This window comes from Oncorhynchus tshawytscha, linkage group LG15 (genome assembly GCF_018296145.1).
Source record: "Oncorhynchus tshawytscha isolate Ot180627B linkage group LG15, Otsh_v2.0, whole genome shotgun sequence".
Lineage (NCBI taxonomy): Eukaryota > Metazoa > Chordata > Actinopteri > Salmoniformes > Salmonidae > Oncorhynchus > Oncorhynchus tshawytscha.
The window spans coordinates 4,851,596-4,868,851 of NC_056443.1; the positions used below are offsets into that span (position 1 = coordinate 4,851,596).

A 17,256-nucleotide genomic window follows, 5' to 3' on the forward strand; every position below is an offset into this window, starting at 1 on the left:
TTGGCCTCTGCTCTGGATTATCGACCCCTGCCAGCCTTGACCTGTCGTTTGCCTGCCCCTGTGGTTACAATAAACATTGTTGCTTAACACAGTCTGCACTTGAGTCTTACCTTGATTCCTGATAGAGGGAAGAACCAACATATTTTCGCACAGTTTTAATCATTTAGATTCTGAAAATAGCCAAGCCATTGTCTTTTACGAATATGAATCTAGCTTTTAGTATGTATTTTCATCATGTGTTGGGACACCATACAACACCTCAACAAAACAGGCATATAAACATAGTAGCCCATGTCCTCTTTCCCCTTAAAGAAGGACAGGATACTGGTGTTCTCTGCCTCAGCGTCTACCCACTGAGATGATTGGTGTTGACAGAAAGCCTGGAGTGTAAGAAACATCCTTCTTGACAGCTAGAGAAGTCTCATCACTCAAACATGTTGGAGCACATTCTGTGAAACCAGGCAGTTCTGTGGAAAGCAGGAACGTCCAATCTCTAGAACACTTGGGGAAATGGATTTCTATAGAGTGATGCCTGTAGCGGGCTCTGCACTGTACTGTAGATCGGAGAAGGTACTTCAGTATTTACTGTATAATTACAGTTGAAGTCGGAAGTTTACATACACCTTAGCAAAATACATTTAAACTAAGTTTTTCACAATTCCTGACATGTAATCAGAGTAAAAATTCCCTGTCTTAAGTCAGTTAGGATCACCAATTGATTTTAAGAATGTGAAATGTCAGAATAATAGTAGAGAGAATAATTTATTTCAGCTTTTATTTCTTTCATCACATTCCCAGTGGGTCAGAAGTTTACATACACGCAATTAGTATTTGGTAGAATTGTTTAACTTGGGTCAAATGTTTTGGGTAGCCTTCCACAAGCTTCGCACAATAAGTGAATTTTGGCCAATTCCTCCTGGCAGAGCTGGTGTAACTGAGTCAGGTTGAGCTGGTGTAACTGAGTCAGGCACCTCCAGGCCCATCCTCCAACCCCCTCTGTGGTCACTCTACGGTGGCGGGGAGCACCGTGGAGATGATTAGCAACTGTTACTCAGCATGCCTCTAGGCTACACAGAAGGTGGTCCCTGTACGGCTGGAGCTCGACCAGGCTCATCATCTGCCCCCAGCAAGTCCACTCTACCACACTACCACTGATAAGTGATGCACCTTCCCTGGTCGACACTTTAAGACCAACTCTACTGTGATGCGCGGGTCTACGGCTGTATTCATATTGAGGACCTCTGACTTCCCACAGCTAATGCTATAAGGCAGTTGTTAAGTTGTCTGTTCTGGCGGGCTTTGTGTGCAACACCACAAGCATATTACCCAGGGTCTGTTAGTTGACAGAGAGGTAGGCATATAGGACATATAGTTAGCCAGCTAGGATAAAGATAAGAACAATCTCACCCCCTCATACCCTACATTTGCATTAAAAAATGGTGTAATTTAGCAGACTCTCTTATCCAGAGCGACTTACAGTCAGTGCATTCTTCTAATACTTTCTGCTGAAGCTCTGAAATCTTCCCTATGTTGAAGAACGAAGGCGGAACAACACTTTCTCCAGCATACTGATTTCCATCTGCTTTCTCTCATTTCAACCTTACACTCACTCATAAAGAGCGAGCACGTTGTCACTCCTCCATACTTGTCCTTATCTGTTTCAGGAGAGGGAGACTAGACTGCCTGTCTGTCTGCCTTGCGGTGGCTGTTTGTAAGGGCTGTCAGCCACAAGCAATGTACGGTGCTAATAATGTTCTTTCGTTCCCCGCTTGTACTCTGTCTGATTGTAGACACGTGCTCCGGTGAAATATCAAGACGGGAATAAGAGTGCTACGAGGCTTAAGGAGATGCAGCGACGACGGAGGAACAGGTGACAAATGAAAGCCAGCGAGAAGGCTTTTGTTATTGTTTCGAGTCTTGTCTCTCCGAATAGTATTTTTTCATATTTTTTTTTTTTACAATTCTCTCAGTTCTCCCAGACTGACTCTTATTCCCACCAACCTCCCTCGGCATGCCCACAAAGCTTGAACCATAAGTCTTGGGTGGAGACATGCCACCCCGTGTTAACAGGCTATTTCTGTGGATTAGCTATCCCGTTGTGACACATTTGTTTCTGCTGGTTGATGGCAGCTCGCGGTGAGAGTAATTACAGTACAAACCCAGGCGATCAATTTAAATTGTAAACTCCCTGAACTCTGGCAGACATTTTTCTACACTTCAAAAAATCAACTGTTTAGATTTTTTTGGCTCACGTCCTGCAGACATGTGCTGAGCAACATGTATTTTTCAGCCATGTTCCATGTCAAAGCACATGGAAACTATTCGAACAACTGCCATCAACAGTGAATTCACAATATCTGGATATTTAAGACCTTGTATTCCTTTGTCCTTTACAATATTGTGATCAGCACTCTACAATGCGGCCATTTGTACTGAATAGTATTATAGGTCCACTTGAGTGATTGTAAATATTTTAGTCGTCCTTGAGCCGCAGCGACACCACATACAGAAGCTCTTTATGTGTACAAACACAGCTCCAACGCTGTTCAGCCTCGTCTCCTTTAAAGAACAAGAAGGTAGCTAGCGATCACATCGTCCCTAAGGTAGACCCTTATCCCTGTGACAGTGAGTGTGGCTGTGCTCCGTCCTCTATAGACACTGCCCTCTGAGCAAACAAGATTACTGTGATGAAGACGAGCTGCCGTGTTTAATCCCTGTCTCAAGGTACTTTGGGGGTGACTCACTCTATCTGACAACAACAAAAACTTTGGAGACAGAGCGTTTAGTGGGGATGCAGCCCTCAGATACCCGCTGCAATCGCAACAATGCCCTGATCAAAAGATCCCCTGTGAGTGCAGTCGTTATCCCAAATACAAAGGCCTGTATAGCTTTTCGAATTGGTCTGTGAAAATGGTTGATTGTAAGTGTTTTAATAAGATGAGGGTAGAGAGGTTAGTCATTTTCCATTGAGGGTGCTGAAATACACCTCCACATCTGAGTTACCAAAGCAAACAAAGACAAAAAAACACAGTTTGAATTACACTGGCTGGTGAAAGTTCCTTTTCTCTGCCTTGCCTCTAGCTTCCTTCTGTTGGTTCACAGAGTAACTGACTGTCACAGAGAGCTCCATCTCTAACCTGCCTGTGGACCAGGGTAAGCAGAGAGCTCCATCTCTAACCTGCCTGTGGACCAGGGTAAGCAGAGAGCTCCATCTCTAACCTGCCTGTGGACCAGGGTAAGCAGAGAGCTCCATCTCTAACCTGCCTGTGGACCAGGGTAAGCAGAGAGCTCCATCTCTAACCTGCCTGTGGACCAGGGTAAGCAGAGAGCTCCATCTCTAACCTGCCTGTGGACCAGGGTAAGCAGAGAGCAAGGGGAGGGGAGGTGGGGATGGATGGGGTCCATCAGCTGGCAGTGGAGGGGAAATTGTTCCTGGGCAGCAGGACTGGCTGTTATTTCCTTATTCATCCTCCAGTGGTCCAAGCCAGGGCTCGATGGGAACACAGTCATTTAACAATACAGCCCTCCTGTTTCCCATGGTCTGGCAGTCACCTGCTCATACACCGTGGGATGGCTCGGTCCGGCACACATTTTGTCATTGCAGGTCTCTAGGTCCAGCTTAATCAGCCCCGTCCAGAGATAGGGCCTGTTAGGGCACCGATGACCATGATGGAGGTTGACAGGTGTCGTGTCTGATATACGAGTGCCATAGGAGTGAGAGAGAGAGAGAGAGAGAGAGAGAGAGAGAGAGAGAGAGAGAGAGAGAGAGAGAGAGAGAGAGAGAGAGAGAGAGAGAGAGAGAGAGAGAGAGAGAGAGAGAGAGAGAGAGCAGTACGAGAGAGCAGTACGCCTGGCTGACAGAGGGCCATTTGAGCGTGGGCTCCTCCAAGGATGGCTGATTCCTATTTCTTCCTCTCCCCCCACTACTGTGGCCAATGCGCTCGGGGTTATCCAAGGTAAAGTGATTGTTATTCTCTCACAGGCCAGAGGCTTTCTTACAGTATCCAGGCTGCCCCCTGGGGCAGGAGAGCATGGTGGATCTCTAAGAGAGATGGATGTCACTGAGAGAAAGGGGGAAGACAAAGCAGGGAGAAATAAGGGGGGAGAGAATATTCCCTCAGTCGTGACTGCATTGCTTCACACAAAACTTCCTCGGCCTGCTCTAACATTAGTTGTGAAACACAACTTTGAAATGCCTGGGCTTGAAGTCTGAGACAGGGATGATCAACTCTCTCTCTCATAATCATGTCCCTTTTATGGAAACTATGTAAATTATGAGTAAGGCTCCTTTAACAATTATTCTCCCCCAAGTTATCTTTGCTGGTCATTATCCATGGGTGTGGAGAGAAAAGTTCTAGGCTCGGTAGTCCAATTTCACAGTAAATTCTGTATCCATGTGACGGTACACTAGTGAAAGAACTCTGAGCGGACATTAACCGTAATGTTATTCAATGATAACACCTAATGCCTAATGTGTCAAATGCTTTCCACGTTCAATTTGTTGGAGATCACATTGGACTACCGGTGGAAAATCATTGAGGCCTCTCAGAACGAATTCATGGACTGTCGTATCTGGGCATTGGAAAAGAGTCCACGTGTGTTTGAGGGGTAAGTTAACTTGTATTGGTCTGCATTGATCTTTCCGGAGGAGAATGGGTTGAATGAGTCAAGACAGACACTCTCTGACCCAATCGGGTTTTTGAAGGATGGGTCTTCGATTGGGCTGATTTCTCTGGTGGTGTTCTCATTCGAAGGCAGGAACATAGACACACAGATGTGGTCAGGAATACAGGAGAAACAGACCAATGTTGCTCTCTAGAATAACCTGTTTACCATGGAGCTGTAATCCCAAAGCATTTTACAACAAACCTTCTGCACGTGACTAACTAACCACAGTACGCACAGGGTGTGTGTGTGTGTGTGTGCGTGCGTGTGTGTCTGTGTGGGTGCGTGCGTGTGTGTGTGTGCGCGCATCTGTGTGTGCGTGCGCCTGGGTTCGCATGTGTGTGTTTGCCTGCTCTCTCAGCCAAACTAAACCGATGGGAAATCATCTAGGAGGACGGAATTAACTCTATCCTGAGTTTTGGCAGTGGGGGAGCAGAGCAGCAGGTCCATAATGAACAGCTGAGACGGACAGTGAGGAGAGTCTGCTGCTGCTGTGTGCCGGCCCTCCCCCACTTATTAAACCTCCTGGGAGTGTGCACTGTGAACTGCATGTGAGTGGTCCACTGGAGGATCCACTGCGCTCCCCTCCACAGGGCAGTGGCAGAACAGCTGCCTGTGTGCATCACGGGAACAAACCTGAGGCTGTGTTTACATACTGTGTGTAGGCTTTGTGTATGTAGTTCCATATGTGTCAAGGACAGGCGATTAAAACGGGGACATAAGGGGTCTCCATGGCGACAGTTGGGGTGGAGCCAATGGCACCTGGGGAATGAAGATGTGTGTGTGGTAGTTTAGTATCTGACCCCTGACTAGAGAAGAGAGACCGTTGTAACGGTTAAATCATGCATCACGATGACAGGTGTGTCGCATCAGGATCTGTCATCCATGGATGATTTGCATATCTGGAGGACTACCTGAGTGAACCTTTTCCCTGTAATAGAAGAGAACAGAAGGAGACAGTGGGACCTACGTGCAGAGGGGAGACGTCTCATGGGTCTTGTTTTTAGCGCTATTTGACCTACATTCGTTTTGAAATGGACACCATTCAATGTAGTACCAACACAAGCCTGAGTTATTGAGGAAATCTACAGCTTGAACCATAACCAATTATGCAAGCCCTTACATGTCGGAGTAACAGGGTGACGCAACCTGGCTTCATCAACACTGTATAAATAGCAGATGCATAGCATGCTGAGATGGTGGCCACATGAGAATACACACAGATCCAGTCTTTTGTTACAGCTCCATCTTCTCTCTCTGCTGATTATCTACAGCCATTTACTTCCATGTCCCTCCATTTCAGTCTACAGGTCTCCATTTTGACTGTAATAGCCGCTGTGATTATGTTACATGGTAACAGCATTGGGATAGTTATCAAAGTGCACTTTCCTGGCACTGTCTTTCATCAGAGGCCAATTCACAATGTACCGAGGGCACAAAATGGATGCCGGCACATTACTGTGACTTTACAAAGACCCTCAGATCACTGACCGTCCGCCTCTCTCTCTCTCTCTCTCTCTCTCTCTCCCCCAATCTCTCTCTCTCTCTCTCTCCCCTTTGCCTCTCTCCCCCTCTGCCTCTCTCCCCCTCTGCCTCTCCCCCTCTGCCTCTCTCCCCTCTCCCCTCTCTCTCTCCCCTCTGCCCTCTCCCCCTCTGCCTCTCTCCCCCTCTGCCTCTCCCCTCTCTCTCTCTCTCCCTCTCTCTCTCTCTCTCTCTCTCTCTCTCTCTCTCCCCTCTCTCTCTCTCTCTCTCTCTCCTCTCTCTCTCTCTCTCTCCCCCTCCCCTCCCCCTTTGCCTCTCTCCCCCTCTGCCTCTCTCCCCCTCTGCCTCTCTCTCTCTCTCTCACACACTTATCCACAGTGCCTCTTACCACTGGATGATCAAAGCTGGCCTTGTCCCTGTAAAAGCCTCTGCTCTGGGGGCCTGGGGGGGTCAATGACTCTCTCCCCTCTACCCTGGCCTCTTTGTGCACCAGGCCTAGACTTTCATGTGCTCCCTCAGTCCTCCTGTTCTTACCCAGAGTGGGTGCCCAAACATATGCCTGCATTCTCTTTTCATCTTTAAATGCAGATTAAAAGCGGTGGGGGGGGGTGTACTGGCTGGATCAGGATGAAAATGCCCACTATGTTCTGTGGGGTTAAAGGAGAGACAGAGGGTACTCACAGCCAAATAGTACATGGTTAGTCAGCTGGGGTAAACAAAATTGAATTTGAGGTCAGGGTTCAGAGTGGGCCCAGCTGAGAGAGTAACGGGACACAGTGGTGTCAAGCTGTCACCCACTTCCAGCACCACTGCGGCAGGACAATAGTTTTTTTTATGCTTATCTTTGCTTTTACTCTGTGAGAAGCCCTTTACAGCTTGTTAAGAGCCTGACTAAGCTTCCAAGCCCCTGTGACAGAGTACTTGGAGGCCCACCCTTGTAAACAGTGCTGAATCTTTGGTATGGTATAACTCATAAAACTCACTCTAAACTTTGTTACTGCCATTCGATACAATTCATTGTGTATATTTATCCAAGATGGCTGCCAAACCATGTATAATGAAACCTCACTCTTAATGGTTTCAACCCATTCCAATTCCACAGGCCGCCCACTGTCATCAGCCTTGATTATTGTGTCAGACTGTCAGCCATTACAGTCGGGCTGACTCGGATCTACTCTCCTCTACATTCTGTGGTGCTCTGTGTGTGTTGTGTCCCTCTGCCCCGTATCTCTGAGGAGAGAGGCAGATACACAGGGGGGAGGGTGATGAGGTAACGCCAGCCTTATGGTAATCATACCGCACCCCTCAGCGAAACTGACGACACTAAGAGGAGCTGACATTTCAATGTGCTACATCTCAATCTTCAGTGAGCGGAGGGTGACATGAGGGTTATGCTAGCTCCCAACACATTTTTAGAACGCATTCTAAAAATGGCTTATCTGCCTATGCCTGTGTTGTTGTGCGAGGTTTAATAAAAAACAACCCCAAAAGCTGATAGAGCTCAACGATGCATGCTCATCTTTCAAAATTCTCAAATCTACTGGAGACAGAATGATTTTCCATCCTTGGGAGAGCTACTCTGTCTTCCTTTAGTCTCCTTGTCTTTAAAGTCTAGGCTGCTGTACTTATTCTCAGAGGTGTGAAAGACGTGACGTGGTTATCAGAAATAACAGCACATTCTGGGGAAGCTCTGTGGTTTCTTAGCAACTCTACTGCAAACCTATTCTCCATGCAATGCTAATAGACATTCACCACTCACCTAATACAGAGTGAACGGACGAGTGACATCAATGAGGAGCAGAGTGTGATAAACTAGGTAGAAAATAAAAAATTAAACCGATACTGGATGTAACAGAGTATATTTAAGCAATAAGGCCTGAGGGGGTGTGGTATATGGCCAATATACCATGGCTAAGGGCTGTTCCTATGTACGACGCAATGCAGAGTGCCTGGATACAGCCCTTAGCCGTGGTATATTGGCCACATACCACAAACCCCCAAGGTGCCTTATTGCTATTTTAAACTGATTCCCAATGTAATTAGAACAGTAAAAAGTACTTTTTTTTCAGCCAATCAGCATTCAGGGCTTCAACCACCCAGTTTATAACTCACTTTCACCTAACCCCTGAGATTATGGATAATCCTAATTACAAGCAATCGGAGGCTCAAATCTGCCACCTTATGTTTGCCATTGCCTTGGCCAGGTCGTATTCATCGACCTGGCCAAGGCTTTCGACTCTGTCAATCACAACATTCTTATTGGCAGACTCGACAGCCTTGGTTTCTCAAATGATTGCCTCGCCTGGTTTACCAACTACTTCTCTGATAGTTCAGTGTGTCAAATCGAAGGGCCTGTTGTCCGGACCTCTGACAGTCTTTATGGGGGTGCCACAGGGTTAAATTCTTGGGCCGACTCTCTTTTCTGTATACATCAAAGATATTGCTCTTGCTGCTGGCGATTCTCTGATCCACCTCTACGCAGACGACACCATTCTGTATACTTCTGGCCTTTCTTTGGACACTGTGTTAACTAACCTCCAGATGAGATTCAATGCCATACAACTCTCTGGGGGCAATTCCAAGAAAGAAGGACAGATGCTTAAAACAACTCTGCATTGTGAACATTGACTCATTATTAGTGGTTCCACCGAACATGCAAAGGCATGTTTAAATGAATAACCAAGACAAGCTCTTACAAGCCGACGATGGTGTCCTTCACATCTGGCACCCACTGGGTTGGTAACTGTGCCATGTCCGACATCATCGTGACCACCGCTATTGTGACTCATTGGAGAGGAAAAGGGATGGCACCGTTGTGTCTTTGTGTGGAGGAGAGGCCGAGTGCCCTGATACAATGACTGGCTACAAAACCCCTCACTGTGTGCATAGACTTCTGTTTATCATACCTTTTGACTCAGAGAGCGGTGCAAAATTAACACTGTTACTTCAGAGCTGAGACATTTCAGTTCCTGAATCATTTCATTAACAGAAAAGATGTCTTCTTTTCAGTTTACACTCTCTTTCTCCTTAGCAGGTGTTCTGGGCTGGTTTCGGTTCCTCTCCTGCTCCACACACCTCTGCAGCGGGGAGGGGTGGAGATCCGCCCAGAAGTCGGGGGGCGGCTGATGAAGCGACGCCGGCAGACGGCTCGCCAGTGTTTAAACACAACAAACAGACACCCAGAATTATGCTTCCATGTTCAATTTACAGCCCACTGTGAGCCAGCGCGGAATTAAATAAGCATCTGGGTGTTTTGGCTTCGGGCTGCTCTGCTGTCCGTGGGCTGAGAAATCTCTCTCCCTCTTCCTCTGTGAAGCAGGAGCTAGACCAGAGCAATGATGCAGCCCCCAGTCTGTAGAGTCTGCAGGGACCTAGTCATTTAACTCACAATCAGCAGACCTACTCCTCCTATTCCACTGTGAACAAGACTTCATTGGAGTTGGGACATTGTGTGATGGTGTGGTGCTGGTTTTTCACTGGCCTTTGCCACTCATATATGGATGGTAGTTATCAGAAGTTATACAATGGGTTGGTCTAATTCTGAATGTTGATTGGTTAAAACCGCATTCCATCTGGTGTCTATTCCTCAAGTTACCACCGGCTAAATCTATGACATTAAAATGTCTATTTACCCTGTTCCATCTGACTGCACAATCCGCTGTCTCATCAGCCCAGCCAGACAATTTATGAACTTGATCTCCACTATAAAAAGCATCTAGACATTATCACACATTTCTCTTAGACTAACATTTTGTTTTCACCACAGAGATTTATATAAACTTTACTGTCTGTCTCTCAAACATTTGCAACATTGTTTCAATATTCAAATTCAATCTCCAGCTGTCGCATAGTAATAAACGTGTCGGGAGTCGGGATGAGACAGACAGACAGGCAGATTTTCTCAGCCAGTCGAAATCATGAATTAGCATAATTGTATGGATATATACACAGAAATATCAATAGAAAACAGGTAAAACTAAATGAAGTGCAGCCTTTCCAGGTTCCATTTGAAGTAATTGCTATTAGCTGTGCTGTTGGCTAGCTCCTCTGAACAACAGTGTCCTGATGAGAGAGCACATTTTCTATGCCAGCTGAAATCGTGACTTATTAGCTCATTGTTTTGGATGTATCCAAGTAAATGTCACTAGAAAACAGCTTAAATAAATGCAAACGCAGCTAATTTGTTGTTATTCTGGCTGCATTGTTTGACGTGACTGTAAGTTAGCCGTAGTTATCTAGCTAGCAAGCAAGAGATAAGAATTTTGTCAGCCAGTGTGGCAATGGAACATTTGAAAAAAATGACTGGGTTGCATCCATAGAAACAGAACAAAAAGACTGAACGACTGGGTCTCGTCTCTGGCAACCAAACTGATAGAATGAACGACCAGCCGGCTTGGGTATCAGCCCTAGATTTGTGTCGGGACTATATCTTGGGGAAGGATGAAATAGTATAAATAAATTCAAAAAAATAACTTTTTTATTAAAATATGTAAATCATATTTGTATATTTTGCTAACCTGTTGTATAAAAGTGATAATACCCTCGAAGCCGGTTTGTAGAGGATATATTGGCACGGCACCCGTGCCAATATATCCTCCAAACACGGGCTTCTCTGGCATTATCACTGAAATGGTGGCTGTCATTGTGACATCACCTGGATAACCTAAAGAAGCTTTCTCTCCTCATCTCTTCTCTGGAGATAAAGGAAAGGAGAAATGAAGAGGAAAACATTTTTGACTATTGTCAAATAGAGTTACAGTAAGTGCCTTGCTCAAGGGCAAAGATAGATTTTTCCCCTAGTCGGCAAAGAGGTTCAAACCAGCAACCTTTCAGTTACTGGCCCAACGCTCTTAACCACTAGGCTACCTGCCGACATAATGTTGCTCTCCCACTAATCTCGCTCCCAGAAACCTCCGCCCAAATGCGCACAAAAATATTTAATATATACAGTATATTTTTTGTGAATAATATATATTTTTTTTCAAAAATAAATAATTTGCTGCCTCTTGGCCCCCCCACGGGCCTGGGCCCAGGAGTTTCAGGCCCGGTAAACCCCTACAGAATATTAATCTGGCCCTGCCTGGAGATGAGTTTACTCTCCCACAAACTCATGTGACTAACAGCGCCCAAATGTATGATGTGTTCCTAAAAACACAAAAGTAGATTCAACCTTCATTCTGAGAGAATGGATATGGAGCTGTATCCCAAAGGAGCCCAAGAAAGCACATTAAACATAGAACATTATATTCATGTGTGAAAAAAGAGATGGCCCCTGAGCTCTTTGCTGATTGGACAGTCTGAAGTGGAAGAGGCATTATCACTGTGATTGAGTGTGTTTAAATATTTCCCAGACAGATTAAGTTTGCTAAACACACAATTCAGCGTAATTAATCAAGCCATCAGCGAGTGTCGTTATGAGTCTAAAGTAGTTGCGCTGTGGTGGCTTAAATCAGGCCGCCCGTTAGGGTTACCCGTTTAAAGCCCCTTGCAGGCCGAGATTAAGGAAATAAAATGTTTGCTTACTTGAACTTTGGACGAGACTTTGAAAGTACAGAGAAGTAAATGCACACTCTCCTGAATCGTGACGATAATGAAAGAAAGGAGCGAAGGAATGAGGAAAGGAGGCAATTCCAAGATAGCAACCAGTATTTTGCCAGAATAAATCAATCTTGGACTCCAAACGGTGACATTTAGGCTCAATGGGCTGTTTTGACTGAGGACCTCTCTTCGGCTTGTTATCATCGCTATTGATTTCCTGGAGAGGAGGGAGACAATGAATGGAGGAGGCCATTATTCCACACAGGACGAGAGGGATAAGAAAGAGAAGAGAAGAAAGTCCCAGACAGACATTGTGTATCTGACAGTGTTGTGGAGATGTGGAACTTTGGAAAAACATCCATACATTTCACTCATACACTATCACCGTTTATTCCCCCGGTAGTGAATATGGACCCACTTGTAGTCAGTGGGCCTAATCCTGGGGAGAAAACACCACAACACTCCCTGAAAAGCGTGGAAAGAGGGACTAAGGCTGCATATCCCCCTGCCACACACACACAGAAAGATTCCCCCATCCCACAAATAGAGCTATTTCAACCTCCCCTCTAATGTGACCTATAACATTTTCAACAAACCAAATGTTACTTAGCATTAGTAGATCTACGGAGCTGCTTTGGGCACAACAAGGCATCCGGATGAATCACTGCTGGCTGATGACAGAACAGTTTAAGAAACCTGCCCCAGATATTTGACGTAGTTCTCACTTTGATCCCACTAATACGATCCTCAATTTGATCCCTCTGATAGGATCCTCAGTGGCATTTTTTTCTCTTCATAACGCTGCCACCGTGCATGAAATGATTTGCTTAATGCGACTGCTCTCTCTCTCTCTCTCTCTCTCTCTCTCTCTAGCTCTCATTCTCTCTCTCTCTGCCTCTCTCTCTCCCTCTCTGTCTCTTTCGCTGGCTCTTTAGCTCTCCTGCTGTTTTTGCCTAGGAGATTGAAGTCGTTGGAGGTATCATGTGAAGGTGGTAGCTCTTTACCTACACTGAGTAATGGAGGTCAACACAGAGGGCAGAGTCTATCAATACGAGTTGACATGAGAGAGTTCAGCAATAAGCAAGACATGTGAGAGAAGACATGCTGTGCCAGTGGTATCTGCAGGTGAATCATAGCACAATTCCAATATCTGACATCCAGGGCAGAAATTTTGGAGAATCCCACTGACCGTAAAACATTCAACAGAAGACCTTGCGGTTGAGCACGAAGATGCCCTGATTTTACTGGCCACACCTTTGAAGTGAGTCTCTCCCGCTGAGGAAAGAGAAGCCTGTAGATCAGGAAATGCCCCTGGCTTAAAAAACCGTTTGGTTGGGAGTGGGACACCACTGATAGAAGGTCAGACCAGACACATGAAGCCTGCCCAGAAACATGAAAAGGAATCCATCTTGGAGATGTGTTGGGTTCTCCTGTGAGAAGTTCAGCTTCAGACACTGAGAACACTTTGGATGGTTCAGTGAGTTCCTCAAAACAACACAGCCTCTGAATCTGACATGGTTCCATTGGTCTTAGGGTACATAAATACCTACAATGCAGTGGTCACCTGACCTCGGTTGGTAAAGGATATACTGTACTCCTCTGTAACAAGGCTAATGAGTCAGAAACATGTCCTGGACAGCTTAGACGATATTCTCAAGGAACACACTTTTCTCACGGGACATTCGCAGTCTTCATCTCTGCATTATTCAGATCTCCTCCAGCCACATGGTGACCGCAATGTGCACACACATCTGTAAAACCCAGTACATTCAACATGCTGCTGCAAACAAACGTGGATAGAAATACAAAATAAATGGATGAACACTTAGGATGAAACAAGGAAGAAGGCGGAGAGAAAAGCTAAACGGGCTGATCCTTCATTGCTACTATGAAATAAAAGGCTTACGCCATTAGACCTCTTATAGTTCAACAATCCTGGTGTGCACCCCGACCAGGCCAGTGGAGATGCAGGCTTTAGTAGTGGTTAGATGTGATTGGTCGGTTCTCATTAAGCAGCGTAGCAGCGCTCTGGGTCTAACTCCCTGACAGATTAGGCGAAGGTCCACCAGGGCTAATGCCATACATGCCTTTCTCACTCGTCAGTCACTGACCTCAGTGTGTCCACCTCGTTGCGTGACCTTGCATCATTTAGACACTGCTTAATGCTGACAAGTGTCGTCGTTCACCATGCTTTGCATTTGCATCTCGTTCAGTCATCCATTTTGCTGAGGCAACGTAATGCTCCTTGGGATGAAGGTTGAGGAGAGAAGTTGACTTTGAAACCTACACCGAGATAAAGAATGACTGAAGAATTTGAATTGCCAAAGTTAAACTGATTATCAAATGAACTGCTAATGTTCTACTCTGTTTGATTAAAAGCTGCACGGCCCTATTCTCAGTGAAACAGTATCCACGCAAGACCTCATTTCAAAGCGAGCCCTCAATTTCCCTGTAATTTCCTCAAAGGGGCAACATTAGGAATTAAATTACGTCCCCACAATGGTAACCTGGATACATCCACACTGTTATTAAAGAACAATCACAGAGTTTGCATGGTGCAGAAACCGAGGACAAAGAATGAGATGTGAATTCCGTTTGCTGTCACCCCGACCCTGTCTGAGGAGCGGGACCCAGCGGCTGATTAAACGAATTAGGGAGGAAATGAAATAGCATAATGCCTGAGGTTCAAAGACGAACATGGAGCATAGCCTGTCCCGTTAGATAAGGGAATGCAGGTGAATACTAACCTTGTCTGAGGAGAAAGAGGAGCTCATTTTGGTTGCTGTAATACCCTGGCCAAAGAGGGAGAGAGAACTATGTCTAAAATGGGTCTGGTCTGAAAGCCCACTCTGAGAGACCTTAATGCACTCAGGCGGAGGAAGTAGTCAGTGTGGGTATAGACAGCTAGGGTGATGAATACACCCTGTAAAACATCCCCATAAAACCTCCTTACACCCCATCCTCACAGCTCCTCATGTCAATTATTACACTCTGTGAACCAACGTTTTTCTGTCGACTTTATAATTAAGCAATAAGGCCCGGGGGAGTGTGGTATATGGCCAATATACCATGGCTAAGGGCTGCTCTAAAGCACGATGCAATGCGGAGTGCCTGGATACAGTTCTTAGCCGTGATACATTGGCCATATACCACAAACCCCTGAGGTGCCTTATTGCTATTATAAACTGGTTACCAACGTAATTAGAGCAGTAAATATATATATTTTGTCATGCCCGTGGTGTACGGTCTACCACGGCTGTCAACCAGCATTCAGGGCTCGAACCACCCAGTTTATAATTGTCTCTAATCACTGTGCTATATTGACTCCAAAACAATACTATGATGCTCAAGAGTGAATTCAAAGTTGTTTGTATCAATCTGTGTGACCGTGAATGTTTTCTGTTGCATGTCTATCTGTTTTGCATTAAATGAAGGGGCTCCATCTTGCAGCACTTATCTCCATCCCACTCACTTCTCTCTCCCTGGGAGATATGACTGACTGAGCACTGAGTGAATGAGATGGTTGTCAGCCTCTCCAAGCAGCTGAGAGCTGAGAGCAAGATGACATCCACCAGCAGATTGATGACTCTCAGTGAGCCGGTAAACTGTAAAGTTATTACCAAGTATCAGAGGAAAACACAAAATCATAACAAGTGTTCCCTGGTTCAACTCGTCACCTGGCTCAAACCCAATACATCATGGCTTTGTTGCAAATCTGTGATTGTGACAATATCTTATGCTGATACCATTTAGCATCTATGTGGGCGCACGCTCTCTAAACTCTGTCATCACACTAAAGTGGGAGACTGGGTAGAGGCAGGTGATGGGAGAGGCAGGTGATAGGAACCCTCAAAGGGCTTCCCCAGATAGAGGGTGAGATTGTCAGAATCGGGCCAGGATCAGTGTTGTGGAACAGGGCCAGGCTACTGCCACAAAGCTCAAAGCCTATGGAAGGTGTTATGAGACACTGACACACTGACAGGCTCGACCTTGGTGGTGAGAGAGCCTATAAACCTGCTACTGTCCTCCCATCAGATCTGGCCCATCTCCCACAACAACATATCAGGTGTGAATATGCACTTAATGCCAGGAAACACTGGCCGGATTATGTCCTGGATCTAAAGGGATTAAGGGGGTGTGATTGTTGCCAGTACACCCCTGTCTCTGCCTCAAAGGTGGGGAGGCTATGTGGAGAAGAGGAGGGACTCACTTGGAAAAGAGTAAACATAAGGATGGCAGCAAGGAGACTTGTCTTACTATAATGACAGACCACCATGACAAGGTGGGATTATGTCCTGATCATGAAATATGGGTGGTGGTTAATATGCCTGCTAATAGGATGAGGCTGGGAGATCCGGCGATGGGGATCAGGATGGTGGTGGGGGGCAGACAGCAGCGAAGAGCCTTGAAGACGTAGTTGGGACAGATGCAGGGAGCTCCATTCACCACAGGAGACAACTTGGTGCTCCATCATGTAAAATGAGGCAGTGTTAATTACTCTTGTCTATACTGTAACTGCCTGTCCTTCCAAACCAGCCACCAGCAAAAACAAGCAAACATACATACTATACAGTAAAGATGAGGGCCTTATGTGTCAAGCGTAAGAGTGCTTATCTCGGATCAGCCTCCCCTGTTCATGTAATCATATTCATTGTGATCTAAAAGAAAAAACTGATCCTAAATCAGGACTTGTGGAGAGAAAATGTCATGTTTCACTGCCATCTATTGGTAATTTGACACACACTACAGATCCCTTACAGAACATTCTCCTCTGGAGTGTGGCTCTATTCTATTGCCTCTCTAGTTCTTCTTGATCACAGATGACTCCACTCCATTGGATTAACGTACAGTCCCCAGAGCCACTGACTTGGGGGCCATGTTGTAGCCTCGGTGGTGAATATTAGATTCTCCAGCCAAGAGATCTCATTAGAGCAGGCAGCAGGACAATGTCTGCATCCAAAACGAGACCAGAGGGCATCAGGCATTCTGGTTCCCTGGTCAATTCACTAACTTGATACGGTAAGTTGAGTGACAGTATGTGCGTCAGCTGCTTTTAAAATGTTTCAATAAGATGTCCCATGGAGTAACTCACTGTGTGTGTACTGCTCAAGTGCTATAGGCTAAATGCATGTAGATACAGTAAGAGCATATAAGCCACATGTTTGCATAAATCTCCCATTGACATCAACTTGTGATTCACGCAAAAGGTCGAGCAACATGTGGTATTCCTAAATCGGGGAATTGCAGTGGAGTTACTAAATATAATAATAAAAACAATAATTATGATTATTAAGAGTACAGATTATTGTATGAGACAATATATAAAGAATTTTGAGAAAAACTATTTGAAAAATACTACTTTGTTGAGTAGGCCACTGTGATCTGTATTTATCTGTCCTCTTAAGTTTGATAAGAGAGATGAAAATCGAATGAATCTAAGGTTATTTGTTGATCTTAAAATCGAAATTGACAGATTGGAAGGTTGTCTCATTAGATTTGGGATGGGATGGGATGGCCAGAAATATACACCGCTGCAAGCACAACACAATTTGTGAAATGTTATATGTTGAT

General features: G+C 45.4%; 1 protein-coding gene across 5 annotated transcripts in view; it reads right to left on the bottom strand.

Annotated features, from left to right (window-relative positions):
- The window catches only part of LOC112214183 (synaptotagmin-1), a 254,392-nt gene that overhangs the window by 152,301 nt on the left and 84,835 nt on the right, over positions 1-17,256 (bottom strand). The window lies entirely within an intron of this gene.